A 13,364-nucleotide genomic window follows, 5' to 3' on the forward strand; every position below is an offset into this window, starting at 1 on the left:
TTTCTGACACTTGTGTAGCTTTAGACTATTAGAAAGTTTGACTTCCTCCCCAGTAAAATCTCTTGCCTTTGTCACACTATTTCTGTGTTCTAACAAAATCATAGGCCAAGATTAGGCTTTTCTGAAACTGGTATTTATGGTCACAAGAAAAGTCTTCTTTCCTCCTCCTTTGTCTGAGAAGTGCTTCCCTGTGAAATTTTCCTTTTTTTCTTCATTGCTCATTCTCCTACAAGGAGGTTGTGTTTGTATGCCTGGCCTTTCACACCCCAGTGTTAAGGCAGTGCTCCACATCTCATGTGGAAACTCAACTTCTTTTCAATTTCTGGGTTAGATACAGCTCAGTTTCAGGACTGTGCTGTTCCATCTGGAGCTGATGTCTTTCACTGTATCCAACTATTTTTCCAAATGCTGCGTTTTAACAGTTTTCCTCACTTGGGTAACTGTAGAACTTCCTGGGATTTTTTCTTTTGTATGCAGTTCTTTGTTTCCTCTTCTTTTCTTTCACATGTCCTCGTTGCTAAGGTTTAGTTCCTGTGTTTTCTGATAGCATTTCATACCATTTCCTGGGAACTTTGCCTCCCCCTCTGTAATGCTGCTTTTGCTGTGGGATGTTTCCTGGTCTGTGTTTCTTACATGCTTAGTGCTCTGCTTGCCTCAGGAAGTTCTGCTGTCCTAGGGCCATGTAGTTTTTCAGTGATCCTGCTGTAGGAATACCCATTTCTAGGTATAGCTGTACCTTCAGCTGCCTGTTCACTTAAAACAAAATTAACAGCATGAAGCAGCAAGTTTTTATTGTCTTGTTTTGGCCCCAAACTTGACTAGCTCAGCTGGCAGATAAATGGAAACAGCATAAAAGATATGGAGAAAGAAATCCCAGTGGGCACAGCAGCCCTACTAGAGGATGACTTGAAATTTAGAACTTTTTTTTTGTCTTCTTGCTTTTTGTTATAATGAATTATATTCAATTTAGTCTTTGCTTCTCACTGTTGGACAACCCTACATCCTTCCAGAAAGAAATGTGACCTTCTGCTTCTTGAATAGGTCTTCAGCTCCCTGTGTCTTGACTTAGAGGAGTGATTAAAAGGATATCAGTTTGCTGCTGGGATGTTATCTAGGAGTTCAGTCAGGAGGTTTTCTTTTGAAAGCAGCTCTGCTTTACAGATCCTTTGTTACCAAGAAAAAGGACCTTGAATTGAGGTCTCTTCTGATTCTGTAGTTAGACTGGAAAATGTGCTCAGGGGATTGATGTCACAGTCACATAAAACAAGATGCTGTGGGGTTCTTCAAAGCCCAGCACCTCCAGGGGAGGAGCTGTGATACCTGTGTTAATCCTTGGGCAGGAGCTGCTGTCTGTGCAGGAGTTTGCTGTTCAAGGTACCTGCATGAGGGATTGCTGGGTTGTGAAAGGAAGAGGGCCAGCCCCTTTCTGCTTCTGAATGGCCTTGCTGGTGAACCAGATGGAGGCTGGTACTCTTCAATGAGAGATTTAATTAAGCAGTGAAGCTGCTTTTCTTACCAAGTTGTGAGTTTCCATTGATGCTTGTGTGGCATCCTCCAAGGCAGGGTGTCTGACAGCCACTCCAGGCAGGGCTGGGAGCTGGAGCCCACATTTCTCAGCTCTGCCTGCTGCCAGGAGTGCTTTCCTGGCATCTCAGCTGCATTCCCATGAAAGAAAAGCCTGACAGCTCCTCTCATGCTGGGAGACTCAGAGCAGACTTCTCTGAGCTGTGTGTTTGTGTACCTGTCCTGCAGGCACAGGTACATAAACACATCACTGCTCTGCCTGGTGTGAGGAGAATCAGCCATGGCACACAGGCACTGAATCCTGCAGAGCTGGGTCTCCTCTCCCACATCCTTGTGAACGAGGTCCCATTGCCCTGCCAGATTTATGGTGTGCTTTGGGCAGTTTCATTTTGCCTCAGGAAGGAAAAAAGACTAAAGTGATTTGATGTCTGCTGAGAGTTCAGCTGCAAGTCTCCTCCTCGCTCAGGTAAGAGGTGCACGTGCTGTGCCACATGCCATGACCACACCTGGCTGGCACAATGGCCCTGGGAGCTGGAGCAGTGTGTCACTGCAGATCACCTGGGGACTTCCATGGCTTCCAGAGTGCTGCGTGGGCTCTGGGGCAGCATTGATGGGTGGCTAAACAAACACACACTGTCCAACCAAGGGAGCAGCTCACTGCAGGTGCAGGCCAGGTGATGGGGCTGCCTGAATCCTGCAGGATTCCACGGAAGTGGGAGGTGAAATCCTTTCTAGTTACCTGTGAGCAGTTTTTCCCAACAAATCCCATGTTTCCCAGTTACAGAGGTCTACAGAGAGTAGTACCATACTAATGATGCCATAGGCCCCCATCTTTGGCAGCTGAACAGCTCCAGTGTCAAGCACCTCTCAATTTACTAATTTATCATTTTGTGACTTTTTTACAACATTCCTAAACACTTATTTTATTTACTGTTCTGTGTTGTCTGTACTGAACCTGTCAGTCCCAGCTCTGGGAGTTCCTGAATAGATTCCAGATGTTCTTATTTACTCAGGTACATTACAGGACTCCTCCTTAAATTAACTCTTTAATGGCTTAGGGGGCCTACAGTGGCAACAAGGTCTCTCATGCCTCATCCATCTTGGTGGCTTTTAAGTCCTAGCTCCTGTTCCACCAAGAGAAGGCAGCTGTGCTAAGGGGAGCCCAGGAGCCACTTCTCTAGCCACATGCCTATAGCAGTGAAGGAGAGGTAAACCTTTGGAGGACTCATTGGTGAAATACATCCAAATGCTGCCACTTGCTGCTGTGCCAAAAAAGTTTGTCCCTTTGCTGGCTTTAGGCTGTGTGTTACTTTATTTGTTTTGAGTGGGGCTTCCTTGGCTGAGCAGCCCATCCCTGTTCAGCCAGTGTGGCTCGGGTGGAAGCTGTTGGTATCACACATTCCTGGGCCCTGGGTTGATTGGACAGGGATCTTATGGTTCTGCAGTGGAGAAGAGGGTTCTGGGGAAGTTCCTTTGCAGTGAGTAATTCCAATAATTCCTTGTTTCTCAAGCTGCAGAGCTTTGGTTTCTCTGAGCCTTTTGCTGAATATCTGCCACAGAACATGGGGTGTAGCTGCTGTGTTCATGAGTATTTAAATTTTCTTTCAAAACATATTTTTAACCAACTTATACAAAAAGAACAGTTAGTGATAGAAGAGACATCATCCTTTCATTCCAGCCCCTTGCTGAGGTTTCAAGCCTTGGCACAGAGTGTTACTGGAGAGCTCACTGCTTGCAGCAAGTCACCCAGTGTACAGCAGCGATTAACACTGGGACTGATGCTGTTCACCAAAATCTGCCTTTTCAGCACCAAGCTGAGCCCTGCTGTGGTGCAGAGGCGGGCTGTGAGCTCCCCATGCTGCTCTAGCAATCGTGACATCCTGTCGAGCTCCAGTGGGTGACGCTGCCTGCTGTGAGGCACTGAGGGCACGACAGAGGCTTGGGGAGGAGCTGAGCAGGGCAGGAATAAAGCTTCCCTGTGTTTGGGGATAATTGTGCACTGACTTAGCCAGGAAGCAAGAGCTACTCAGCTACTTGGGAGAGGTAACTGCTGGTCAGCTCTTTGCTTTGTAGTCTGTGAGCAGCAAATGCAGCTCTGTGCACCTGGGGAGTAAATGAGTGCCAAAGAGGCAGAAGATTAAGTGCTGAGTACAATTTCCAAAGTACCTTGTGTCTGTCCCAATGTAATTGTGTGGTGTGTGGGTAGAAAATGGTCCCAGAAAAAAAAATAAATCAGGATTTAATATTTCCTTTTGAGTTTCCCCTTTCCTCTTGAATGGGGAGAGATGTATTTTGCTTTCTTACAGAGATGTATGCCAAGATACTCTGGTGGGAGATGGGATTTGGATCCCACCACACTGGCTGTGGTCCAGCGTGAATGATATTTGTTATCTGGGAAGTCAGTAAAACAGCAGTGAGGAGAGATGCCACTGACTCACTTGTACTGTGCCTTATTAACCAAGCTCTGACTCAGCCTGTGAAATTCATGTGGTTTAGATTAACCCCCACTGGACAAGGCAAGGCTGAGCTGAAGATGGCACATTGTAATGAACCTTGCAAAGAGGGTGCTCACTTCCCCCTGGATACAGGATGTGGTACAGAGACACTAACACAAATTTAATGCTTCCACTGGGAGCAGGGAGAGTGTTTTGCCTCTGTTCTTCTGCCTTGGCTGCCGCAGATAAGTCCAGTCTTAGGACTGAGGCAGGATCTGCTTTTAAAGAGCAGCCCGATGGGCTGAGATGTGCCAAAGAGACAATTAACGGGCAGAGTAGTGGTGCCATCCCTCCCTGCCAGCCTTTTCCAGCGCCTTCCGTCCTCTGAGGCCAATTTCTCCCTGTGCTTTGCTTTGCCCAGCACTTGCAGCAGTGCTGGCTGTGAGCTGTGAGCACGGCTGCCTTGGGAACGCCGCTGCTCCCACACAGCCAGCGCCAAGGAACGGGGCTCCCACCGCTCTCCATGCAGGAGCAGTTTCTGGTTCGTGATGCTGAGGCTGGTGGATGCTCTGGGCTACAAAAGGACTGTGAAAGGGAACTGAACTGCACCTTTTTTTGTCACCAGGTTAAAACAATGCACTTCTGTGGGAGATCTCTTGGGAGCTCACAGGCTGAAGGAGGCTGGAAATTGCAGATCTCCCAATATGAAGGAAAAATGTAGCCATGTATCCACATGGATGTATCCACGCTTCCCATGCTCACTGACTTGGCAAAAGTGCCTGGAGTGACAGGACAAGGGGTAACAGCTTCACACTGACAGAGGGCAGTCAGATGGGATATTAGGAAAAAATTCTCCTTTGTGAGGATAATGAGTGTCTGGCACAGGTTGCCCAGAGGAGCTGTGGCTGCTCCATTCCTGGAAGTGTCCAAGGCCAGGCTGGATGGGGCTTGGAGTAACTTGGTCTAATGGAAGGTGTCTCTGCCTGTGGCAGAGGGTTGGAACAAAATGAGGTCTCTTCCAACTCAAAGCATTCTGTAATTCTGTGAGTAAGAAGTCCAAGCTGGGTTCCAGGTCTTCTTTGGGAGAGAGGGGGTTTTGTTTTGTTGAGGAGTGACCTGTGGCAAGGACCTGCCTGCTCCCACTGCCCTCTCCCTGCCTATTGCTGCTCTGCCTGCCTGCTCTGGGTTTCTCATGCTGGCTCTTTGCAGCCGGTGGTTGCTGGTGCAGGAGTGCTGGGCTGGCTCCAGCGTGCTCCTGTAGTGCTCTGAAGCTCAGGCAAAGGCCTTCTTCCACACATCCCAGAGATCTCATTGTGGGAGCAGCCTGGGATGGGGAACAAATGCTGGACACAGCTTGACCTTTGGGGAGCAGTAGATTTCTCCACTAGGCTGCAAAAAGCCTGGGAACTACTGCCCTGAGTACGTGCTGCACCGTGAGCCCTGACAGGGCTCCTGCCTCTGTGGGCAGGCTCTGGCCACACTCCTCCCACAGGGCAGGTCATTTCGCCAAAATCTGCTCCCCCTGGAGCCTCACAGGTGCTGTACCTTCACTTGTCAAATCCCCAGCCAGCTCAGATCTGCATTTGCAGCAGCTACTTGATGTGCAAGGCAGAGTATTCCTCACCTTGGACAAGGAAGGCTCTGCATCCCTGCCACGTGCAGGATGCGGCCGTGTCTACATTAACGCTTCTGGGCATCGTGAAGGTGCTGAGCTGCACTGCTCTGCCCAAGGAGCTCTCCCAGAGAGGAGAGTGGTCCGCAGAGAGGGAAGATCAGTGTCCCAGGGTGCTGCTTGCTCACATGCAGAGGCGCATTTCACACGTGCAGCTCACCCTGTCGAGTGCGCTCGCCCACGCGGAGCCTGCCCAGCTCGAGCCGCAGGCTGTGGGGGTGGTTTGAAGTGTTTATGACTCAGGCTCGAGAACACATTGTTAAAGCAAAGCTCTGCGTTGTGGTGTTGTTGCTGACTTTCAAGTGAAATGGGCAGAGCCGTGCAGAGCGCTGTCCTACCTGCTGAGAGCATCAAGGGAACAAAAGCTACCACAAAACCGTGCAGCCCTGAGAAATGCCTTTGTAATTTTAGAAATACAACTGCTGTGGAAATAAGATGTTGTATGAGTAAGTGCTCCTTGGCGGTGCAAGCCTAATGCCTCAGCCTTCCCCGCAGGACAAGGCTTTTGAGACTGCATGCCTGCAGTTTGGAATACAAGGGACCTGACTCTCGCTGTGGGCTGTAAAAGGCAAAAAGTAAACTGGGACCAAAAGCTGAGAAGCAGGAACAGGCTGGCACAGAGAAGGCAGTCACTCTGCTCCCCTGGGTGTGCGGGGAGAAGCTGGGCCCTCCAGCCTGGTGGGCAGAGCAGCATCAGTGCTTTTTCCGTGGCAGGGGCTGTGGAGGAGTTATTGCTAATTGCTGCGTGAGGGAAACTCATTCAGTGCCTTCTGGAATGCTGCTTTTTTTGGGATTGTGCCCCTGGTTTTGTACACTGCTCCCTAGTACCATTACAATGAGGGTCTGTCATCCCTCAAAGGTAGCTGTTACCTCGGCTGATGTTAATGGCATAGCAAACTGTCCCCAGCCCAGCAAGGCCAGTGAGCTCACCCTAAAAAGAGATGAGAGAAATGGGAATTTAAGGCATTCCTTGACTCAGTTTCCTGGTTCTCCAGCTGTCCATGTGATGCTGCAGCCTGTCCCTCAGCCCAGGCTCTTGCACAGCCCTATGCCCAGTGTTCATCCCTCCTCACTCTCTGCAGGGCTCTTCTGGAGGAGCTCACAGCCTTTTACAGCTCTCTCTGAACCAGGCCTGGTGCCTGAGATGCCCGTGTGCCCCACAGGGCAAGGGAGCCTTCTGTGTTCTTCCAAAGGTGCTGTGGATTTTCTGAGTGCAGGACGGAGCCCACCTGCTGCACTGGAGCTGCTCGGGGATCGGGAAAGCCAAAACGTGGTGTGACCAAGAACCCGAGGTGCTCACGAGCCTGTCAGCCCTGAGCATCATCCAGGATGGCCTGTGCTGAGAGGGGAGCTCAGCCCTGGTCTGCACTGTCCTGACAGAATGGCCTGGGGACAGGTCTGCTTGTAGGAGAGCTAGTGTCACCAAGGCCACACGCTGCTCCAGCCGAGCCTGGATGAGCTGTCCACTCTCAATGTGGACAGCTTTGTATCCCACAAGGATACTCCTGGTCTTGTTTGATGCTGAGGTGTATCACACTAGAGAGAAAATTCATTTTGGGGCTCGGGGGAAGTCAGTGCTGTAGGTTGCCTCTGGGAACTTGCGAGATACTTGAGGATCAGTGTGGTGTTTACTGAAGTTAACCACATCTAAATAAAGAAATAAAAGAGAGGTTTTGCCATCAGCCCTTTTCCTGTTTGCTGAAACATTCCTTGTGCTTCCCCTGCTGATCTGTAGAAATCCCCTGGGCTCTGGTCTTTGCAGTCTCTCTCCTCACTGCTTCCATTACAGTCACTTTAAGCCTGATGCAATTTGTACTTTTTAATGTTAGAGAACTTGAAGCGCTGGATTGTGGTTCAATGGAACAGGAAAGGACAATGTCAGAGCTCAGCAGAGCACTGTGCCTCAATTAGATCTATGTCTCATTCGTTAGCAGCCTCTCATCTCCTGCAAATATGCCTTGAGGAGAATCAGGGCAAACACCAGAGATGTGACCCTGTTGACAAGACAAGCCCAAGAGGAGCAAATGACACAGATGCTCACTGATCAGCTTTTGCTTGGAGCTCTGGCTGGTGGAGGAGTGGGCATGGGATCAGAGAAAGGTTTGGTTTCAAACAGACCTTAATGCTTATTTCATTCCAACTGCTGCCACAGGCAGGGACACCTTCCACTATCCCAGACTGTGCCAAACCCCACCCAACCTGGCCTTGAACAATTCCAGGGATGGGGCATCAACAACTTCTCTGTGCCAGTGCCTCACCACCCTCAAACAGTGGGTTGGAACAGGAAAAGGGGCTGCCAGTGTGCCTGGTCCCTCAAATTTGCTGTGCAAGAGACTCTGAAGGCTAAAGAACTTGGAGCACCACTGAGCAGGACCTGGGGATCCAGGCTGGCCCAAGGGAGGGTCGTGTGTTGGAAGAACTGCACCCTGACCACCGAGATTCCAGCAGCTGGGGAAGGGCCCCACAGCACCCCAAGTGCCATGGGCAGCTGGGGTGTCAGGCTGAGCAATGTCCAGCCAAGAACAGGCATGTTTGTCCTGGAAGGCTATGACATCACTTGGGGTTTAAATCATCCTCGGAGAGAAGCAGCAGCTGTGGTTTAGCTGTCAGCCAGAGGTGTGTATCATTGCTAAGGTGGGATTGTTCCCTGGAGTCTCAGCTGCAGGAGAAGCCAGGGCTGCTCTCTGCACAAAGGCCTGCTCTGTTGCTGGGCCATTCCCAGATGACAGGCAATGCCCTGTGGTTTGTCTTCCAGACCTTCCTGCTGGATGTTGTGCAGGTGAGTGGCTACATGATATGGGGTTATCTGCAAAGGGGTTCATAGTATGGGGCAAAGGTAGAGTTTGGTAGGTAGCTGAAAGCCATCAGAAATGCATTCAAACTGGATCAAAATCACATGATTGTAAATATTGCTGGTGGAGATGTTTCTGGGCCATTTCAACACTTGGAGGGGTGTCCAGGAATGCAGATGAAACACTGGCTGGAACAAGCTACATCGTGCTGCTGCTCACAGCCTTCCCCCAGGACTTCTTTCCCTTTCAAACTGTTGTTTCCCTTTCCCCCCCTGGCTGGAGCCATTCCACATCTCTTTGTTCACTTTCCTTGGAAGACACTGGGGTGCAGTCTGCTACTTGCTTCCTGGTCAGCAAGAGCCTGAGAAGAAAATACAGCAAAAAGCTGGAACTGTGGTGAATATCCATGAAGATACTTCAGGAGGGTCTTTGCTGTGTTTAAATTCCTTGGTGGTAGCACAAGGAGGCAGCTGGGACACTCCACTGGGAGGTGAGGTTTTTGAGGGATTCAGTGCTCTGAGATGCCACTGTGGTGGGACATATGGGGTCAACTGTGCCAGCAGCTCTTCTCCAGGCTCTAACTGGGGGCAGACCTTGCATGCAGAGGGTCACTGCTGCCCCAGGGTTCTGATGCACGCCAAGGATTTGAAGCAGTTAAGCAAGAAAATAAGAGATGTTAGAAACTCAGACATTGCATTTTCTCTCAAATGTTAGGGCTTCCTCTCACAGACCTTGATCTCACAGTAGCTGGGCTGTGGTTCGGAGGCCAGGGAAGAGGCTGTACTGGGTAGCTCAGCTCGTGCAAGGAGCAGTGTGACCACCTTATCTGAGGGTCGCATCTGCCCAGCTCTGCTTCCTCCTCAGGGCTGCTCCAAGCGCTGTGCTGTCCAGGGTGCTCTGCTACAGCATGGTGTGATCCCTACCCTGCCTCCCTGAAATTCCTGTAACACCTGTTCAGGTACAGCTCCTTCCAGACTGTAAGGAACATGGTGCCTGGGGCTGTCTCACACACCATCCTGTGCTGTGAGGGATGGGGCACAGCCAGCGGGGGAGTCCCTGGGAAGGGACCTGGAACAGAGCCTGCGAGAGCTGCAGCTGGGGAGCGCCAGGGATGGATGCAGTTTGAAGCCATTGCCTATTGTCCTACCCCTGCCTGACTTCTCACCAGGTTTCATGAGAGCTTGGGTTCCTTTTAACCCACGTCAGGTAGAGTGTGGCAGCTGGGAACAAACCCAGGCTGGAGAGGCTGAGTTTATCCAGACACGGATTTGCTGCGCTGTCAGGATGTGCTGCTGTGGGGGAAAGTCACTGCTTCCTGTTGCTTCCTGTTCCCTGTCCCAAAGGCCTGGTTTGTGTCCCAAACCCCTCCCTCTCCCAGCTGGCAGGCATGGGGAGGGGGTCCTGCTGCAGCCCCATCCTGCCACCTCACCAGAGCTTCTTCCAGGGATTGGCCTGGCAGGTCCTGACAGATCTGGGCAAGGCAGATCTGTGCCTTCCTTTAGACTGCAGTGCTGGGAGGAAGGGCTCCCTCCAGCCCCAGAGCAGCACTGAGACACTGGGGAGTGGAAGTGTCACTTAGCCTGGTGGGAACACAAGCAACACAGAGGTTGTTTTTGAGAGGAAACTATTTTTGATCAGTTTTTAGGGAAAATACTGAGTAGAGATAGTGGATGTCTTTGTGCTCAGACTGCCTTTTCAAGGGGAAAGGTTTAGAATTTCTTTGAACAAAGGTGAAGTTGAAGCCAGCAGTGGGTTAAAGCATGAGCAGAAATAACACCTGGCAGCAGGGGGGTGGGAGTCAGCTCTGTCCACCTGCCTGGGCCATGTCACCTGAGTCACTTCTGGGAAAACAGGAAAGAATGGTCTGTACTGCCTCCAGTCAGCAGCTGGGAGGGGTTGGCAGCTTGTCCTGGGTTTTGACAGGTTGGGAGGTTACAGAAGAAGTGCCAAATGAATTTCAAGAACGGCTGAACTTTTAAATTGTAGCCCATAGCTACATCTCCCACAGCAGCATCTTCAAAAGCTGCTGGCAACAGTGAGGGGGCAGTGGGGGGAGAGGGGGGAAATCGGCCATCCTGGGGCCATAGTGCTGGGCTGGGCTCACCTTGTGCAGAGGCAGAGAGGGACGCTGGTTATTTTTAGGGCTGGAGCTGGATCTGACCGTAGGGTGACCTTGCAGCTCTCCAGTCTGGTGCACACAGGCAGGATTTGAGCAAATTGCTCCCCAGTTGTGCAATGAATTAATGCAAGTCTCATGGTGCAGCACAGCAATCACGGGGGCGATGGTGTTTGAGAGCAGTGTCAGGATGGTCACAGCAGCCCTGCTTCAAAACCATTTCTCTGATCCACAAAGAACCTCATGTTTTTTCTTTTTTTTTTTTTTTTTTTTTTTTTTTTTTTTTTTTTTTTTCCTTTATTTTAGTTTTCTAGAGAGTGAAGGCTCTTCCTTGGGATCACCTGGCTCAGCCTGGTCAGGTGTTGGGATGCACTGCACTCTGCCACTGCCTCACTTCCAGTCTGGCTGCCTCTGGATTTAGGAACAGTACAGGAGCAGGGTCACTGCCCTGGTCCTGCTGGCCACACTACTGCTTGTCCAGGTGCCATTGCCCTTTTCATCCACCTGAGCACACACAAGCTCATGTTCAGCTGCTGCTGTCCAGCACCCCCAGATCTCTTCCCAGATTTCCAGCCACTTTCCCATATCTGGAGCACTGCGTGTGGTTGTTGTGACCTGAGGGCAGGACCTGGCACTTGTCCTTGCTGAATCTCATACCTTTGGCCTTGGACTATCGATTCAGCCTGCCCAGATCCCTCTGTGGATCTGTCCTTTCCTCCAGCAAATCCGCAGCTGCTGGTGTGTGTGGTGCCTGCCAGCTCACTGCTGCCTGGGGTGGTGTTTCTGTAGCTCAAATAATGTCCCTTTTATTTTTTACAGTATTAAATCTCAATGGTCACGCTTGTCCCTCTTTCTGACATTTCTGGCATTTCTGACTTTGTGAGTTCTGTCAGCGGATGATCCTGAGGGCAGGGAATGACGGGCAGAATTCAGTAGTTTTCAAGCTTTTGTGCTTTCTCAAGAGTTTAGGCACCAGAATGTGACCTGGACCTGTCCTGGGTCTGACCAGCTGGACCCTGAGCAGTGAGGGGCTGCTCAAACCTGGCCGAGCTCCTTGCCCCCATTGAAACACTGCTTGTTGCAGTGACCTTGCTGCTGGTAAGATGAGCAGGTTATGCCAGGGACTAAAAAAAACCCCAAAAATGAACCAAAACACCCCACCCAGAGCGAGAGCTGTTGTGCCTGACGTGTGCAAGCCTGCCTGTGCCAGTGAGGCAAGGGCTCCAGCGTGGGCTTACATCCAGCAGCATTTTCCCCTTTCAGATCCTTGTTTATCACTAGTTCTTGTAGAGAGAGCAGGCCCAGCTCTCAGCAAAGACAGCATTACCAACTAGAGATGAGAACATGCCCCTTTTTCTACCCTGTTGTTTTTCACCTTGACTCACGGTCTCACATATCTGCCCTCCTGATGTGGAAAGTCAGGGACCACTGGCACCTTCAGTGTGTTGGAGCTTTAATGTAAAACATAATGCTATGGCATCAAAAAAGAAAAAAACACCCTTGGTATTTCAGTATTTAAAAGATACAAGCAAGGGACACAAGCAATTACAACTTGTTTCATGCTATTATCTGTTATTTTAAGAGCCTCCTCCTCTTGTGTCCCATTTTAATGCACTTGCTGAGAATCCTGGCTTTTTATTAGTCTCTTGGCTGTCCTTGGAAATTCTCTGTTCCCTTGTGGAGGCTCAAGTTCACCTCCTTGAAGTAAAGAAATAGGACACTTTGAGGCAAAAATCCTGTGCCTGGAGTGATTCTTTTTTTGACTAAAAAAGAAAATAGTTGCTGCTGTACCATAAAAAAAAGGTCCTTTTGAGTGTGGGATTGTTCAAACTTGCGTATCTTCTGCTGAGCCTGTCCCAGCGGTGCGGGGCCAGCACTGACCTCCATCTGCACGTGGGGAGCAGCATTAATCACAGAATCATGGCTGGAAAAGACATTTAGGATCCTCAAGTCCTAGCATGACCGAGGCCACTACTAAACCATGTCCCGAAGTGCCACATCCACATGTCTTTTAAATTCCTTCAGGGATCATGACTCCACTGCCCTGCACAGCCTGTGCCAGTGTCTGATCATCCTTTTGAACAAATTTTCCTCAATATGCAACCTAACTCCCCCGGCACAACTTGAGGCATTTTTTCTTGTCCTGTCCCTTGTTTCCTGACCCCCACCTGGCTGCTCCCTCCTGTCAGGGAGTTGTGAGGGTGAGAAGGTCCCCCCTGAGCCTCCTTTTCTCCAGGCTGAGCCCCCTCAGCCTCTGTGGTGCTCCAACCCCTTCCCCAGCTCCATTCCCTTCTCTGGACATGCTCTAGCCCCTCAATGTTCTCCTTGAAGGGCCCATTACTGATGCCAGGACTCAAGGTGCCAAGCAGTGCCAAGCACAGGGCACGGGCACTGCCCTGGCCCTGCTGGTCACCCTGGGGAGGGCACAATGCAGGACGCTGTCGGCCTTTGCCACTGGGGTTCCCAAGGAGCCCTGGGTCGGCACCGCCACCTTGACTGCATCCACTTCACCGCAACAAAGTTGTCATCAAAGGATGACAGGACATTGTCTTAAGATGCACCAGGTGAGGTTTAGGTTGGACATTAGGTGACATTCCTTGCGTCCACTTCACTGCAACAAAAACAGGATGACAGGACATTGTCTTAAGATGCACCAGGTGAGGTTTAGGTTGGACATTAGGTGACATTCCTTCACAAGAAGGGTGATCACACTTTGTAATGGGCTGCCCAGAGTGCTGATGGAGTCACCGTCCCTGGAGGCGTTCGAGGAAAGACTGGACGTGGCGCTCAGTGCCCTGCTGTAGTTGACATGGTGGTGCTGGGTC

This window comes from Onychostruthus taczanowskii, unplaced genomic scaffold, assembly GCF_017590055.1.
Source record: "Onychostruthus taczanowskii isolate IOZ18803 unplaced genomic scaffold, ASM1759005v1 scaffold126, whole genome shotgun sequence".
In the NCBI taxonomy this organism is placed as follows: domain Eukaryota; kingdom Metazoa; phylum Chordata; class Aves; order Passeriformes; family Passeridae; genus Onychostruthus; species Onychostruthus taczanowskii.